This window comes from Macaca nemestrina, chromosome 10 (assembly GCF_043159975.1).
Source record: "Macaca nemestrina isolate mMacNem1 chromosome 10, mMacNem.hap1, whole genome shotgun sequence".
In the NCBI taxonomy this organism is placed as follows: Eukaryota; Metazoa; Chordata; class Mammalia; order Primates; family Cercopithecidae; genus Macaca; species Macaca nemestrina.
Genome location: NC_092134.1, coordinates 140,333,204 through 140,349,016, shown reverse-complemented (window position 1 = coordinate 140,349,016; position 15,813 = coordinate 140,333,204). Strand labels below are relative to the sequence as shown.

Below are 15,813 nucleotides of genomic sequence, written 5' to 3'. Positions count from 1 at the left end.
ACCCCGCCTGGCTGTTTAATGTTTTTGATGAGATCCATTGATAGAATTTTCTGTATTGCTGCCTTTCAGTGTAAGGATAACAACCAACTTTTAGGTTTTCTGTGTTTTTTTTTCTTGGAATTATGTAACTTTTATCATGAGGCAGATTTATTTTCAACAAAATAGAAAAATTATTAACTACAAATTTTTATTTTTATTTTTATTTTTATTTTTTTTGTAGAGACAAGGTCTCACTATGTTGCCCAGGCTGGTTTTGAACTCCTGGTCTCAAGTGATCCTCTTGCCTCACCCTCCCAAAGTGCTGGGATTATAAGTGTGAGCCACCAGGCTTGGCCTGTTTTTCTTTTTTTTTTTTTTTTTTTTTTTTTTGAGACGGAGTCTCGCTCTGTAGCCCGGACTGGAGTGCAGTGGCCGGATCTCAGCAGCTCACTGCAAGCTCCGCCTCCCAGGTTTACGCCATTCTCCTGCCTCAGCCTCCCGAGTAGCTGGGACTACAGGCGCCCGCCACCTCGCCCGGCTAGTTTTTTTTATTTTTTAGTAGAGACGGGGTTTCACGGTGTTCGCCAGGATGGTCTCGATCTCCTGACCTCGTGATCCGCCCGTCTTGGCCTCCCAAAGTGCTGGGATTACAGGCTTGAGCCACCGCGCCCAGCCCTGTTTTTCTTGTATCAGAAATATTTAGTGAAAATTGGCAGTGAAATTTGAAACAACACTCAGGACCTTTGTTGAGGCTAGACATTTTATAATATAGATTCTCTGGAGATGACAGGGGTTGGCTGGTGCTGGAACTTAAGCCTTATCTGGCCTTTTGTAAGTGATAGAGAATTGAAGGCTTGCTTCCCACTGTGGTGTGACCTTGTGAGCTGGAGTCATCTAAGAAGTTCCAGTCGGTGGTTTGTCCATATGCCATGATTTCTCTTTAGAAATATAAACAGTAGGCTGGGTGTGGTGGCTCACGCTTGTAATCCCAGCACTTTGGGAGGCTGAGATGGGGGATCACTTGAGGTCAGGAGTTCAAAACCAGCCTGGCCAACATGGAGAAACCTCACCTCTACTAAAAATACAAAACTTAGCTGGGCATGGTGGTAGGCACCTGTAATCTCAGCTACTCACGAGCTGAGGCAAGAGAATTGTTTGAACCCGGGAGATGGAGGTTGCAGTGAGCCAAGATTGCGCAACTGCACTCCAGCCTGGGTGACAGAGCAAGAGTCCGTCTCAAAAACAGCAACAACACAAATACACACACACACACACACACACACACACACACACACACAAAAGAGATCTGTCAAGATAAAAAGCTCTGTAATAGGCCAGGTGCGGTGGCTCATGCCTGTAATCCCAGTGCTTTGGGAGGCAAGGGGATGGGGGGAGCAGATCATGAGGTCAGGAGTTCAAGACCAGCCCAACCAACATGGCAAAACCCTGTCTCTACTAAAAATACAAAAATTAGCTGGTTATGGTGACGTGCGTGTATAGTCCCAGCTACTCTGGAGGCTGAGGCAGAAGAATTGCTTGAACCTGGAAGGCGGAGTTTGCAGTGAGCTGAGACCGCACCACTGCACTCCAGCCTGGATGACAGAATGAGATTCTGTCTCAAAAAAAAAGCTCAATAATAATGGCTAACATATTTGTGTTCTTTGCAGACTTCATTGTGCTTTCACGTATTTGATCTCTTTTGAGCTTTATAACTCTGAAGGAAACAAAGTGCAGGTGTCATCTGCATTTTGTAGATGCGGAAATTAAGGTTTAGAAAGGTTATGTTATACCTAAGATTACGTGATGAGTAAAATGATGTTATCAGAAGTAAAATTTAGGCTTTGGCTTCTCGTCTCCTCCTCTTTTCTCACACATTATCATAAGGTTGATTCCAAATATTCTGGATGCCCTTTGTGCATATAATTGATAATAATATACTGATTATGGCTGGGTGCAGTGGCTCACACGAGTAATCCCAGCACTTTGGGAGGCTAAGGTGGGTGGATCACCTGAGAGTTTGAGACCAGCCTGGCCAACATGGCAAAACCCCATCTCTACTAAAAATAGAAAAATTAGCTGGGCTTGGTGGTGTGCAGCTATAATCCCAGTTACTTGGGAGGTTGAGGTAGGAGAATTGCTTGAACCTGGGAGGCGGAGGTTGCGGTGAGCCGAGATCATGCCACTTCACTCCAGCCTGGGTGACAAGAGTGAAACTCCGTTTGAAAAATAAAATAAAATGAAATAAAAATAAGAAATAGTGAAAATAAAAAACATTCCCGAAGAAAGAAAATGTAACCCCTGAGAAGGGAGAATTGGGCAAGAGTTAGAATGAACTTAAGTTCTGAGTAATGTCTGTTTGAATCTACAAGTAATAAATGCATTCTTTTAACCTTTGGATTAAATCATACATCTTAAATAGCCTTTCTGTTTAGTTCACTCGAAAGAATGCTTTTTGCTTTTGCTATGTGGTACATGCAAAATCAGGAGGGGTTTACTCTAAAATAGTTTTCCCTGCTGCATTCTTCGGGGCTCTGTGAATGCTCAAATCAGTGGCCAGCCTTTCCTTCTCATTGCCTTCCTCTCCCCAAGCAATTCTCCCTGCTCTGATTGTGTCTCTGCTAAATGGGCCTCCTAGGAAATGGATGTTCATTCCCTGGCTTCAGTTAAGGTAGCTCCAGATTGTGGCCATCTTTCAAGTAGAAGACAGCTGAGCCTAGAATACTACCATTTCTCCCTAGATGAGGAAGGATAGATGTCAAAGGAATTCTTTTCTGACAGTTCTCGTATGACCTTTATGTGTCTTTTCTCAGAAGCAATATTTTGTTCCAGCCAGATGTGTTCTTGGTGTGTCAGTATGTGTAAAAATACGGCTTTCCAATAGTGACATTTAGGATTTGGACAAGGTGAACCTATTTGTCAACTGAGTTAGGAAACATACTTCGTTAATAGCTCTTTCCACAATTATCTGAAATGGTTATCAGTTTGAACATGATGAAATCTGATGAGTCTTTCACTCTATACAGTTATTTGCCACTTAGTGGTGGGGATGCGTTCTGAGAAACGTGTGCTGTGTGAACATCATAGAGTGCACACAAACCTTGATGGGATATCCTACTACCTACCGAGGCCCTGTGGTACAGTCTGTTGCTCCTAGGCTGCAAAACTACACGGCCTGTTACTGTACTGAACATTGTAGACAACTGGATCACAATGGTAAGTGTTAGTGTGTCTAAACATATCTAAACATAGCAAAGATACAGTGAAAATACTTTTTTTTCTTTTTTTTTTTTTTTGAGATGGAGTTTCACCCTTGTTGCTCAGGCTGGAATGCGGTGGCGCGATCTCGGCTCACTGCAATCTCTGTCTCTCAGGCTCAAGCGATTCTCCTGCCTCAGCCTCCCAAGTAGTTGGGATTACAGACGTGTACCAGCATGCTCAGCTAATTTTGTATTTTTAGTAGAAACGGGGTTTTACCATGTTGGTCAAACTGGTCTTGAACTCCTGACCTCAAGTGATCCACCCGCCTTAGCCTCCCAAAGTGCTGGGATTACAGGCGTGAGCCACTGTGCCTGGCTGAAAATGTAGTGTTATCATCTTATGGGATCACCGTTGTATATGCAGTATGGTTGACCTAAATGTCATTATTCAGGGCACTCCTCCCCAGGACTGCTTTAAAATCCATTCACTGGCTTGAAAGTTCTACCTAAAAATAGCAAGTCAGCTGGCATTTTTAATGAACATATTGAAATACCAGAGAATGAAATTCCTGCCTCTGCTGACCATTTTAGTACACGTGTTCAATCGTGCGGTTTAACACATTCAGGTAGACTGGGAGTGAGACTCGTGATTGAATTCTGGCTCTTTCATTGATCAACTGTTTGACCTTTAGAATATAAGCTATAGTTGTAAGTTCAAAATTGCTTTCCTGTGATGTGTAGAAAATAAGGCTGTAACAAGAACCCAAGAAATATTTTTCAAATATGCTCCTGGAAAAATAAAATTATTGCTATTTAGCTTTGCAGGAAGAAACTTCAATAAATCTACAAGGTAGGTACTATAATCTCATTTTACAGAGAGATACGAAACTTCTATGAAAGGAGTTCACCTCCTTTCTCGCCAAATTCATTTAGATCATCTATGAGTTTTGTATCTCTCTGTAAAATGAGATTATAGTGCCTACTTTGTCAAGGTTATTGTGAAAATTAGATAATATATATTTAACATAATTCCTGGCAGGCAGTATTAAGTATTCACTAAGTGGAACTGTACTTAAGTGCAACTAGCAGAGTGACAACACATTTTAACAATGTTTCCATAACAATACAGTTTTGAACTTTTAAATATTTTTTTTGGAGTCTTGCTGTGTTGTCCAGGCTGGAGTGCAGTGGCAGGATTTCGGCTCATGGCAACCTCCACCTCCCGGGTTCAAGCAATTCTCCCTGCCTCAGCCTCCTGAGTAGCTGGGATTACAGGTGCCCACCACCACGCCTGGCTAATTTTTGTATTTTTAGTAAGGACAGGGTTTTGCCATGTTGGCCAGGCTGGTCTCGAACTCCTGACCTCAGGTGATGCACCTGCCTCGGCCTCCTAAAGTACTGGGATTATAGGTGTGAGCCACCACACCCAGCCTAAAGATTTTTTTTTTTTTTTTTTTTTTTTTTTTGAGACGGAGTCTCGCTCTGTCGCCCAGGCTTGAGTGCAGTGGCGCAATCTCGGCTCACTGCAAGCTCCGCCTCCCGGGTTCACGCCATTCTCCTGCCTCAGCCTCCCGAGTAGCTGGGACTACAGGCGCCCGCCGCTGCGCCCAGCTAATTTTTTCTATTTTTAGTAGAGACGGGGTTTCACCATGGTCTCGATCTCCTGACCTTGTGATCTGCCCACCTCGGCCTCCCAAAGTGCTGGGATTACAGGCGTGAGCCACCACGCCCGGCCAAGGTTTTTTAAATACAGGGGACATTCTTAGAAATGTGTGGGTTTCCAGCATTCGAAAGATTATGCAGAAGCTTTTGAAAGGTGATAAAGTATTAGGATGAAATCATTAGCTTCTCACTGAAGTGAAGATTAAGGTAATACATTCATTTGTAGTGTTAAGAAGTATCGTAAAACAAAAATCTTCCCAGGCACAGTGGTTCAAGCCTATAATCCTAGCACTTACAGAGACTGAGGCAGGAGGAAGGAGATCACTTGAGGCCAGTAGCTCAAGACCAGCCTGGGCAACATAGTGAGACCCCCTGTCTGTTCGTTTGTTCTCTCTTTCAAGAGATAGGGTCTCCTATATTGCCCAGGCTAGTCTTGAACTTGGGCCTCAAGTGATTCTCACACCTTGGCCTCCCAAAATGCTGGACAGGCATGAGACACTCTGCCTGGCCTGAGACCCTATCTCTTAAAAGAAAAAAAAAAAAATTCTAGGCTGGGCGCCATGGCTCACGCCTGTAATCCCAGCACTTTGGGAGGCCAAGGCGGGCAGATCACCTGAGGTTAGGAGTTCGAGATCAGCCTGGGCAGCATGGTGAAACCCTGTCTCTACAAAAGATACAAAATTAGCTGGGTGTGGTGGCGCATGCCTGTGATCCCAGTTACTTGGGAGGCTGAGGCACGAGAATTGCTTGAATATGGGAGGTGGAGGTTGTAGTGAGCCAAGATCGCGCCATTGCGTTCCAGCCTGGGCAACAAGAGCAGAAACTCGATCTCAAAAAAAAAAAAAAAAGATAGCAGTTGAAGTTTGAGTGCTTACTATGAGCCAAGTTTCATTTAATCTTCACGATAACCTTCTGAGTTAAGTGTCATTGTTCTCACTTTGTAAATTAGGAAATTTGAGGCTTTACTAGGTTAAGTTGTACTGGGAACTGTGCTGTAACCACACTGCACACGTCTCTAAATGGGGACTTACGATTAGTTTGAACTAATATAGGCCAAGCCAGGGGTCAGCAGACCTTTTCTTTTTAATTTTTTTTTTTCAGATAGGGGTCTTGCTTTGTTGCCCAAGCTGGTCTTGAACTACTGGACTTAAGCCATCTTCCCGCCTCAGCCTCCCTAGCAGCAGGGACTGTAGGCATGCACCATCATCCCTGACCAGTGGTCCTTTTCTGTGAAGGTCTTAACCAAATGTTTTTGGTTTTGTAGGCCATACAGTCTCTGTCCCACTTACTCATTACTTAGTTTTCCTGTTGTAGCACAAAACCAGCCATAGATAATAGGTAAGTGAATGAATGTGTCTGTTTCAATAAGACTTTATAGACACTGGAATTTGAAGATTTTTTTCTTTTTATTCATTACTTCCTGCACAGTGATAATTTCTTTTTGGGCTCAGGGGACAGGTTCTCACTGTGTTGCCCAGGCAGAGTGCAGTGGTGCAATCGTAGCCCACAACAGCCTTGAACTCCTGGGTTTAAGCAATCCTTCTGCCTCAGCCTCCTGAGTAGCTGGGATTACAGGTGTGCACCACCACGCCTGGCTAAATTTTAAATTTTTTGTAGAGACGGGGTTCTCACTATGTTGCCCAGGCTGGTCTCAAACTCCTGGCCTCAAGCAGGCTGCCCACTTAGGCCTCCCAGAGTGCTGAGATGACAGGCATGAGTCACTGCATCTGGTTGGAATTTGAATTTAATATAATGTTTACATGTCTCAAAGTAGTATTCTTCAGATATTTTTAACCTTTTAAAAATGCAAAAATCGGCCGGGCGCGGTGGCTCAAGCCTGTAATCCCAGCACTTTGGGAGGCCGAGACCGGCGGATCACGAGGTCAGGAGATCGAGACCATCCTGGATAACCCAGTGAAACCCCGTCTCTACTAAAAAATACAAAAAACTAGCCAGGCGAGGTGGCGGGCGCCTGTAGTCCCAGGTACTCGGGAGGCTGAGGCAGGAGAATGGCGTGAACCCGGGAGGCGGAGCTTGCAGTGAGCTGAGATCCGGCCACTGCACTCCAGCCTGGGCGACAGACCGAGACTCCGTCTCAAAAAAAAATAAATAAAAATAAAAAATAAAAATGCAAAAATCATAGGCTTGGCACAGTGGCTCTTGCCTGTAATCCCAGCACTTTGAGAGGCTGATGTGGGTGGGTCATCTGAGGTCAGGAGTTCGAGACCAGTCTGACCAACATGGAGAAACCATGTATCTACTAAAAATACAAAATTAGCCGGGCATGGTGGCACATGCTTGTAATCCCAGCTACTCCGGAGGCTGAGGCAGGAGAATCGCTTGAACCTGGGTGGCGGAGGTTGTGGTGAGCTGAGATCGTGCCATTGCACTGTAGCCTGGGCAACAAGAGCAAGACAATGTTAAAAAAAAAAGAAGGCGAAATTCATTCTTAGCTCATAGGCAGTGTAAAAATTGACGGCAGGCCAGCTTTGGCCCACAGACTATAGTTTGCAGCCCCTGTGCTAAATCATAAAAGTATTTTTTCCTGTAAGGTCGTAGTTATTCATACTATGAATATTATTTAAGACAGCAGTGAGGTTGTTTTTATATTAAAATGGAACCTGTCACCTTATGGAATAAGTCCCATAATTTAATTTTCAAGATAAAACTTGGAGACGGGGGCCAGGCGCGGTGGCTCACGCCTGTAATCCCAGCACTTTGGGAGTCTGAGGCAGGTGGATCACGAGGTCAGGAGATGGAGACCATCCTGGGTAACACAGTGAAACCCCATCTCTACTAAAAATACAAAAAACTAGCCGGGCGAGGTGGCGGGCGCCTGTAGTCCCAGCTACTCGGGAGGCTGAGGCAGGAGAATGGCATAAACCCGGGAGGCGGAGCTTGCAGTGAGCCGAGATCCGGCCACTGCGCTCCAGCCTGGGCGACAGAGCAAGACTCTGTCTCAAAAAAAAACAAAAAACAAAAAACAAAAAATTAGCCAGGCGCGGTGGCGGGCGTCTATAGTCCCAGCAACTCGAGAGGCTAAGGCAGGAGAAATGGCATGAACCTGGGAGGCGGAGCTTGCAGTGAGCCGAGATCGAGCCACTGCACTCCAGCCTGGGCGACAGAGCGAGACTCTGTCTCAAAAAAAAAAAAAAAAACCTCACAAAAAAACTTGGAGACGGGCGTGGTAGCTCACGTCTGTAATCCCAGCACTTTGGGAAGTTGAGGTGGGCACATCATCTCAGGTCAGGAGTTCAAGACTAGCCTGGCCAACGTGTTGAAACCCCATCTCTGCTAAAAATACAAAAAAAAAAAAAAAAAAAAAAAAATTAGCTAGGTATGGCGGCTCACGCCTGTGAACCCAGCTACAGGGGAGGCTGAGGCAGGAGAATTTCTTGAACCTGGGAGGAAGAAGTTGTAGTGAGCCGAGATCGCGTCACTGTACTCCAGCCTAGTGACAGAACGAGACTCTGTCTCAAAAACAAAAGCAAAAAAACTTGGATTCTAAAGATACATTGTTCTGTAGATGGTCTCTGGACTGTACTTTCCTCCTTTCTCCCCAATTTCATTTAGAGCATAAAAGCACTTTCTTAGGCTGTTAGAAGCACTTGGATTGGAAATGTTGCCTATAGTAACCTGTATAAACATCAATATGTCAATAACAGATTATTAGTGCAAAATTTAAATGTCCATAAACTGAAAGGGAATAACGACTGGTGACTGGGTCTATGAAATTACAGAAGTAAAGCCTAAGGGAGATGGCAAGCTTTCCTGTTCTGCTACCCTTGTCAGCTGATGGCCTGGGACAATTAATAAAGTACTCATTTTAAACTCAAAAACATCTGTTTTGAATAATACTTTTTTTTTTTTTTAACACCCTACCTTTGAGGTAACTATTGTTAATAGTTTGTGTATATCCTTCTGGCATTCTTCTATTCCTGTAGACCTTGCAGATACTTTTTTTTTTCTACTTACAGTTATTTTATTTTTATTTATTTATATATTTTTTTAGAGTGTCTTGCTCTCTCACCCTGGGCTAGATGTGGTGGCGTGATGATAGCTCAACCTTCTGGGCTCAAGCAATCCTCCCACCTCAGCCTCCCAAGTAGCTGGGACTCAGGCGTGCGCAACCAAGCCAAGATAATTTTTTTTTTGTAGAGACGGTTTCACCGTGTTGCCCAGGCTGGTCTTGAGCTCCTGGGCTCAAGCGATCCTCCTATCTCCTAAAGTTCTGGGATTACAGGCGTGAGCCACTGTGCCTGGCCGTGTTGTGGTTTCAATACACACTTACCTTGACCTTCCTGGCTCAAGCAATCCTCCTGCTTCATTCTCCCCGAGGAGCTGGGACCGCCGGAGCACTCCACTATACCTGGTTAATTAGATTTTTTTTTTTTTTTTTTTTTTTTTTTTTTGTGTGGAGACAGGGCCTCCTTATATTGCTTAGGCTTTTTGCCCAATTTTTATTTTGTTTTATTTTATTTTTTGAGACAGAGTCTCACGCTGTTGCTCAGGCTGGAGTGCAGTGGCGTGATCTCAGCTCACTGCAACCTCCGCCTCCCGGATTCAAGTGATTCTCCTGCCTCAGCCTCTTGAGTAGCTGGGAATACAGGCACGCACAACCACACCTGGCTTATTTTTTGTACCACGCCCAGCTTATTTTTTGTATTTTTAGTAGAGACGGGATTTCACCATGTTGGCCCAGCTGGTCTCCAACTCCTGGCCTCAAGTTATCTGCCCATCTCAGCCTCCCAAAGTGCTGGGATTACAGGCCTGAGCTACCTTGCCTAGCTCCAATTTTTAATTAGGTTGTTTGTCTTAATAAATCTGTAAGAGTTCTTTAGATTCTAAATATAAATTTTTTGTTAGATATATGTTTCACAAATATTTTCCCTAGTTTGTGGCTTGCCTTCTAATTTTCCTAACAGTATCTTTGCCGAACAAAAGTTTTTCATTTTGATGAAGTCCAACTTGCTGATTTTTAAGTAGTAAATTTAAGTAAAAGTCATAATCATACCTACAGTTTTTCTTCTAGTGGATGTTAGTCAATCTTCAAATAAGCATGCATAACTAGATTTAAGAATAATAAATTATTTTTTGTAGTTGTTTTCTTGAGGTAAACCTTTTATTTCCTTTATCTTTCCTGTGTAATACCTTTGGAGTAATTCCTAGTCTCACACATACTACATTTATTTCTAATAGGTTGAGTTGAACCAAATTTTTGTAAATTATTTTAACTTCATGCAGCAGCTAATTACTAAATATTTACAATTATGAATTTCTCTAAAATAAATTGCCAAGTTGTCCTCTTTATCACTGCACACTGGCATTTATTGCATTAATGAAAGAAGATAACTATATCTAATTTCTAAGTCTAAAAAATAGGCCAGGCACAGTGTCTCATGCCTGTAATCCCAGCACTTTGGGAGGCCGAGGCAGGTGGATCACAAGGTCAGGAGATTGAGACCACGGTGAAACCCCGTCTCTACTAAAAATACAAAAAAAATTAGCTGGGCGTGGTGGCGGGAGCCTGTAGTCCCAGCTATTCAGGAGGCTGAGGCAGGAGAATGGCGTGAACCCAGGAGGCGGAGCTTTCAGTGAGCCGAGATCGCGCCACCGCACTCCAGCCTGGGCGACAGAGCGAGACTCTGTCTCTAAATAAATAAATAAATAAATAAATAAAAGTAATAATTTGTGATGTTCCGAAGCAATACTGTGGTCAGTAAAGGAAGCCTTCATTCAAGTTACTATCAGGAAAAGCAATGGGCTGCTCACAGCCTTTACTTTTGCAAGTCTTATCCTGCTGCTTTCCTGGCAAGGATCGTGTTTACTCTCTCCAGTACCACAGAAGCAGCCTGTTTAGCCTCCTGCATCAGTGGCCAAATTGCAGTTGAGTGCTGATTACAGCATCCTTATCTGGCACAGTGTAGGAAGCCGCAAGAAACACTCTGATTGTTCAGTGGCAATGGATTTTGTGTTACTGGCAGCTCGAAAAATTTACTCTTAACAGGCTGAGAGAAGTTGACAGGAACGTTGAGAGTGCTGAATAATCATAGATTCTTGAGGGTCATTAGTAACATTATTCAGTGCTTCAAAGTACTTGGCAGCATGGTTTGTTGGGTATAGCACTAGACTAGCAATGGAGAATGTTTTAAAGTATGCTCGAAGTTTCTCTGTTACTTATCTTTAGCAAATTTCTTCATTGTTCATGCCATCTTCGTTCCCTAGAAATACTGTGTGAGCGTAATTTAGGTGGTAGATTAAAGGGCAATGGGATTGTTTTTTTTTTTTTTTTGAGACGGAGTCTCGCGCTGTTGCCCAGGCTGGAGTGTAATGGCATGATCCCAGCTCACTGCAACTTCCGCCTCCTGGGTTCAAGTGATTGTCCTGCCTCAGCCTCCCAAGTAGCTGGGATTACAGGCGTGGGCCACCATGCCTGGCTAATTTTTGTATTTTTAGTAGAGATGGGGTTTCACCGTGTTGGTCAGGCTGGTTTCGAACTCCTGACCTCAAGTGATCTGCCCACGTCAGCCTCCCAAAGTTCTGGAATTACAGGCATGAGCCACTGCGCCTGGTAGCAGTGGGCTTTTTAAAGGTAGTCAGTCCGCAACAATGAAAAAAAGTTACCGAAATTTATATTTTATTTTTTTCTCTTTTTATTTTGAAAAAATTTGGCCAGGCACAGTGGCCCATGTCTGTAATCCCAGCACTTTGGGAGGCCGAGGCAGGTGGATCACCTGAGGTCGGGAGTTCAAGTCCAGCCTGACCAACAGGGAGAAACCCTGTCTCTCCTGAAAATACAAAATTAGCCAGGCGTGGTGGTGCATGCCTGTAATCCCAGCTACTCGGGAGACTGAGGCAGGAGAATCGCTTGAACCCAGGAGGCAGAGGTTGCGGTGAGCCAAGATGACGCCACTGCACTGCAGCCTGGGCAACGAGAGCGAGACTCTATCTCAAAAAAAAAAGAAAAAGAAAAGAAAAAATTGAAATTTGCTGAAAAGTCGCAAGAAAGCACCATCCATAAACCTATGCCCTTCACGTAGATTCATCACTAATATTTTTTTATTTATTTTATTTTTTTTAATTTTTTTTATTTATTTTATTTATTTTATTTTATTTTTTTTTTTTTTTTGAGACGGAGTCTCGCTGTGTCGCCCAGGCTGGAGTGCAGTGGCCGGATCTCAGCTCACTGCAAGCTCTGCCTCCCGGGTTTTTACGCCATTCTCCTGCCTCAGCCTCCCGAGTAGCCGGGACTACAGGCGCCCGCCACCTCGCCCGGCTAGTTTTTTGTATTTTTTAGTAGAGACGGGGTTTCACCGTGTTAGCCAGGATGGTCTCGAACTCCTGACCTCGTGATCCGCCGGTCTCGGCCTCCCAAAGTGCTGGGATTACAGGCTTGAGCCACCGCGCCCGGCCTTACTAATATTTTTTATACCCGACTTTAAAAAATCTTTTTAGACTTACATAAAATTTATAAAAATATTAGACAATCCCTCTATACCTTTCACCAAGTTTCCCCTAATGTTAACATCATCTTCTTCTTCTTTTTTTTTTTTTTTTTGAGACGGACCCTAGTTCTGTTGCCCAGGCTGGAGTGCAGTGGCATGATCTCGGCTCACTGCAACCTCTGCCTCCTGGGTTCAAGCGATTCTCCAGCCTCAACCTCCTGAGTAGCTGGGATTACAGGTGCCTGCCCACCACGCCCAGCTGATTTTTCTATCTTTAGTAGAGACGGGGTTTCACTGTGTTGGCCAGGCTTGTCTCGAACTTCTGACCTTGTGATCTGCCCGCCTTGGCCTCCCAAAGTGCTGTGAGCCACTGTGCCTGGCCTAATGTTAACATCTTACATAACCATGGCCACATTATCAAAATCAGGAAATTAATATACAATCAATACTGTTAACTAATTCATAGGCCTTATTTGAATTTTGTCAGTTTTCCTACTAATGTCTCTTTCCTAGTCTAGGTTTTTTTGGTGTCCATAAATAAAGGTGAGTGAGATGGGACATACTGCCAGAAAATTCTCTTTGCGTACACTGTGCAGTGTTGTAAGGCCTTGTAGTTCTCTTCAGCTAATTTTTATTTTATCTGTCTATCTTACCTATATTTATCTGAGATGGAGTCTCGCTCTGTTGCTCAGGCTGCTGTGCAGGGTCACAGTCACAGCTCACTGCACCCTTGAACTCTTGGGCTCAAGTGCTCCTCCTACCTCAGCCTCCTGATTAGCTGGGACCACAGGCTCCTGGCACCATGCCCAGCAGGTATCTTCAGTTTAGCCTTTACTGGTTGGTAACTGGAGAATTGTCCAAGAGAATGGTGTTCTGTGGGCATTCTCATCTACCACACTTGAGTGTTTCTGTGTTTCTTCAAGATGTGTGTTTAGGGTTTCTCCTGTTTGTACCAAGCAAATAGGAAATTTTCTCTGAGAAAAATGGGAGGAAAAAGAGTTACTCCACTTTTTTTTTTTTTCCTGTAGGAATTCTTTCTGTTTTGTGTTGATTTATTAACCAGGCTTGCTTGTGGTTAGGCTTGCTATTCAATAACTAAGTTAAAATGAAGGAAAGAGAATATTAACACAGGCCGGGCGTGGCAGCTCATGCCTGTATCCCAGCACTTTGGGAGGCCAAGATGGGCGGATCACCTGCACCTGAAGTCAGGAGTTGGAGACCAACCTGGCCAACATGGCAAAACCCCTTCTCCACTAAAAATACGGCAGGCACCTGTAATCCCAGCTACTTGGGACGCTGACGCAGGAGAATCGCTTGAACCCGGGAGGTGGAGGTTGCAGTGAGCTGAGATCATGCCACTGCACTCCAGGCTCGATGACAGACTGAGACTCTGTCTCAAAAAAAAAAAAAAATTAAGTCAGAAAAATGTAAATTTATTAAGATGATATTCCAGATTAGACTAGAAATTTTAGTTCAGATTGAATATAAGTCTATAAAATATCTTTTTTTTTTTTTTTTTTTGAGACAGAGTCTCGCTCTGTCACCAGGCTGGAGGGCAGTGGCATGATCTCAGCTCACTGCAACCTCTACCTGCCAGGTTCAAGCAATTCTCTTGCTTCAGCCTCCTGAGCACCTGGGACTACAGGCACACACCATCATGCCCAGCTAATTTTTGTATTTTTAGTAGAGATGGGGTTTCACCATGTTGGCCTGGATGGTCTTGATCTCTTGACCTCGTGATCCACCCGCTGCAGCCTCCCAAAGTGTTGGGATTACAGGCGTGAGCCAGTGCACCAGGCGTTATAAAATATCTTTATAGGTTATAATTTAACTAAAGGTATAACTTTTTAAGTTATAATTTATTTAAACTTAGAACTCAGGGAAAATGTGACTTTTGATATATAGGAGACTTACAAATGTTACAGTTACTTAACATGTATTTATTGTCTCTTCTGTTCAGGTCAAAATGCTTTGATTGTACCCTATTTATTCAGATTGTCTGTTCAGCTTGCCCAGGCTTGATGAAAGGAATCAAGTGGTGTCTAGATGTACTGTCAAAAACATACCTGTTTTTTTCACTATTTGAGGCCTTACGAGAAACGTTTGAAAACTTTAGTTGTATGCCAGAACTTAACATCTTTGAAGAGGTTTTAGCATGGGTGGGGAATGATTCGTTTTTCCCCCACGCCAGAAGTCGTCACACCTTTGGTTTAGTGTTGAGAACAGAGTGCAGATTTGTAGCAGCAGCTGTTTGAAAATACTAGTTCATGGTGGAGATTTCAGTGAGCCAAGATCATGCCACTGCACTCTACCCCGGGCGACAGAGCCAGACCCTGTCAAAAAAAAAAAAAAAAAAAATTTTTTTTTTTTTTTTTTTTGTTTGAGAGAGAGTCTTGCATTGTTGCCCAGGCAGGAGTGCAGCGGCGCCATCTTGGTTCACTGCAACCTCTGCCTCCTGGGTTCACGCGATTCTCCTGCCTCAGCTTCCTGAGTACCTGGGATTACAGGTGCAAACCACCATACCTGGCTAATTTTTTGTATTTTTAGTAGAGATGGGGTTTCACCATGTTGGCCAGACTGCTCTTGAACTCCTGACCTCGTGATCCGCCGGCCTTGGCCACCGGAAGTGCTGGGAATACAGGCATGAGCCACTGGCTCTTTTTTTTTTTTTTTTTTTTTTTTGAGACGGAGTCCCACACCCTCACCCAGGCTGGAGTGGTGCAGTGGCGTGATCTCAGCTCACTGCATCCTCCGCCTCCCGGGTTCAAGTGATTCTCCTGCCTCAGCCTCCTGAGTAGCTGGGATTACAGGTGCATGACGCCACTCCCAGCTAATTTTTTGTATTTTAGTAGAGACGGGGTTTCACCGTGTTGGCCAGGCTGGTCTCAAACCCCTGAGCTCAGGCAGTCCACCTGCCTCGGCCTCCCAAAGTGCTGGAATTACAGGTGTGAACCATCGTGCCCGGCCTAATTTATTTATTTATTTATTTATTTATTTATTTATTTATTTATTTATTTTATTTTTATTTTTGAGACGGAGTCTTGCTCTGTCACCCAGGCTGGAGTGCAGTGGCCGGATCTCAGCTCACTGCAAGCTCCGCCTCCCGGGTTTACGCCGTTCTCCTGCCTCAGCCTCCCGAGTAGCTGGGACTACAGGCGCCCGCCACCTCGCCCGGCTAGTTTTTTTGTATTTTTTAGTAGAGATGGGGTTTCACCATGTTAGCCGGGATCGTCTCTCGATCTCCTGGCCTCGTGATCCGCCCGTCTCGGCCTCCCAAAGTGCTGGGATTACAGGCTTGAGCCACCGCGCCCGGCCATTTATTTTTAATTAAAAAAGAAAATGGCTATAATCCCAGCACTTCGGGAGGCCAAAGCGGGTGGATCACCTGAGGTCAGGAGTTTGAGACCAGCCTGGCCAAAATGATGAAGCCCTGTCTCTACTAAAAATAAAAAATTAGCCGGGCATGGTGGCGGGCGCCTGTAATCCCAGCTGCTCAGGAGGCTGAGGCAGGAGAATCGCTTGAATCTGGG

At 44.3% G+C, this 15,813-nt stretch overlaps 1 protein-coding gene across 3 annotated transcripts in view; it reads left to right on the top strand.

Moving 5' to 3' along the window:
• LOC105484245 (TUB like protein 3) overlaps positions 1 to 15,813 on the top strand; it is a 55,028-nt gene that overhangs the window by 3,145 nt on the left and 36,070 nt on the right. The window contains exon 2 of one of the 3 annotated variants that reach the window (XM_071072364.1): positions 3,003 to 3,192. The exons of the other annotated variants lie outside the window; for them this stretch is intronic. The gene's annotated coding sequence lies outside the window, so the exon portion shown is untranslated. The remainder of the gene's footprint in view (positions 1 to 3,002; positions 3,193 to 15,813) is intronic. 3 annotated transcript variants of the gene reach the window in all.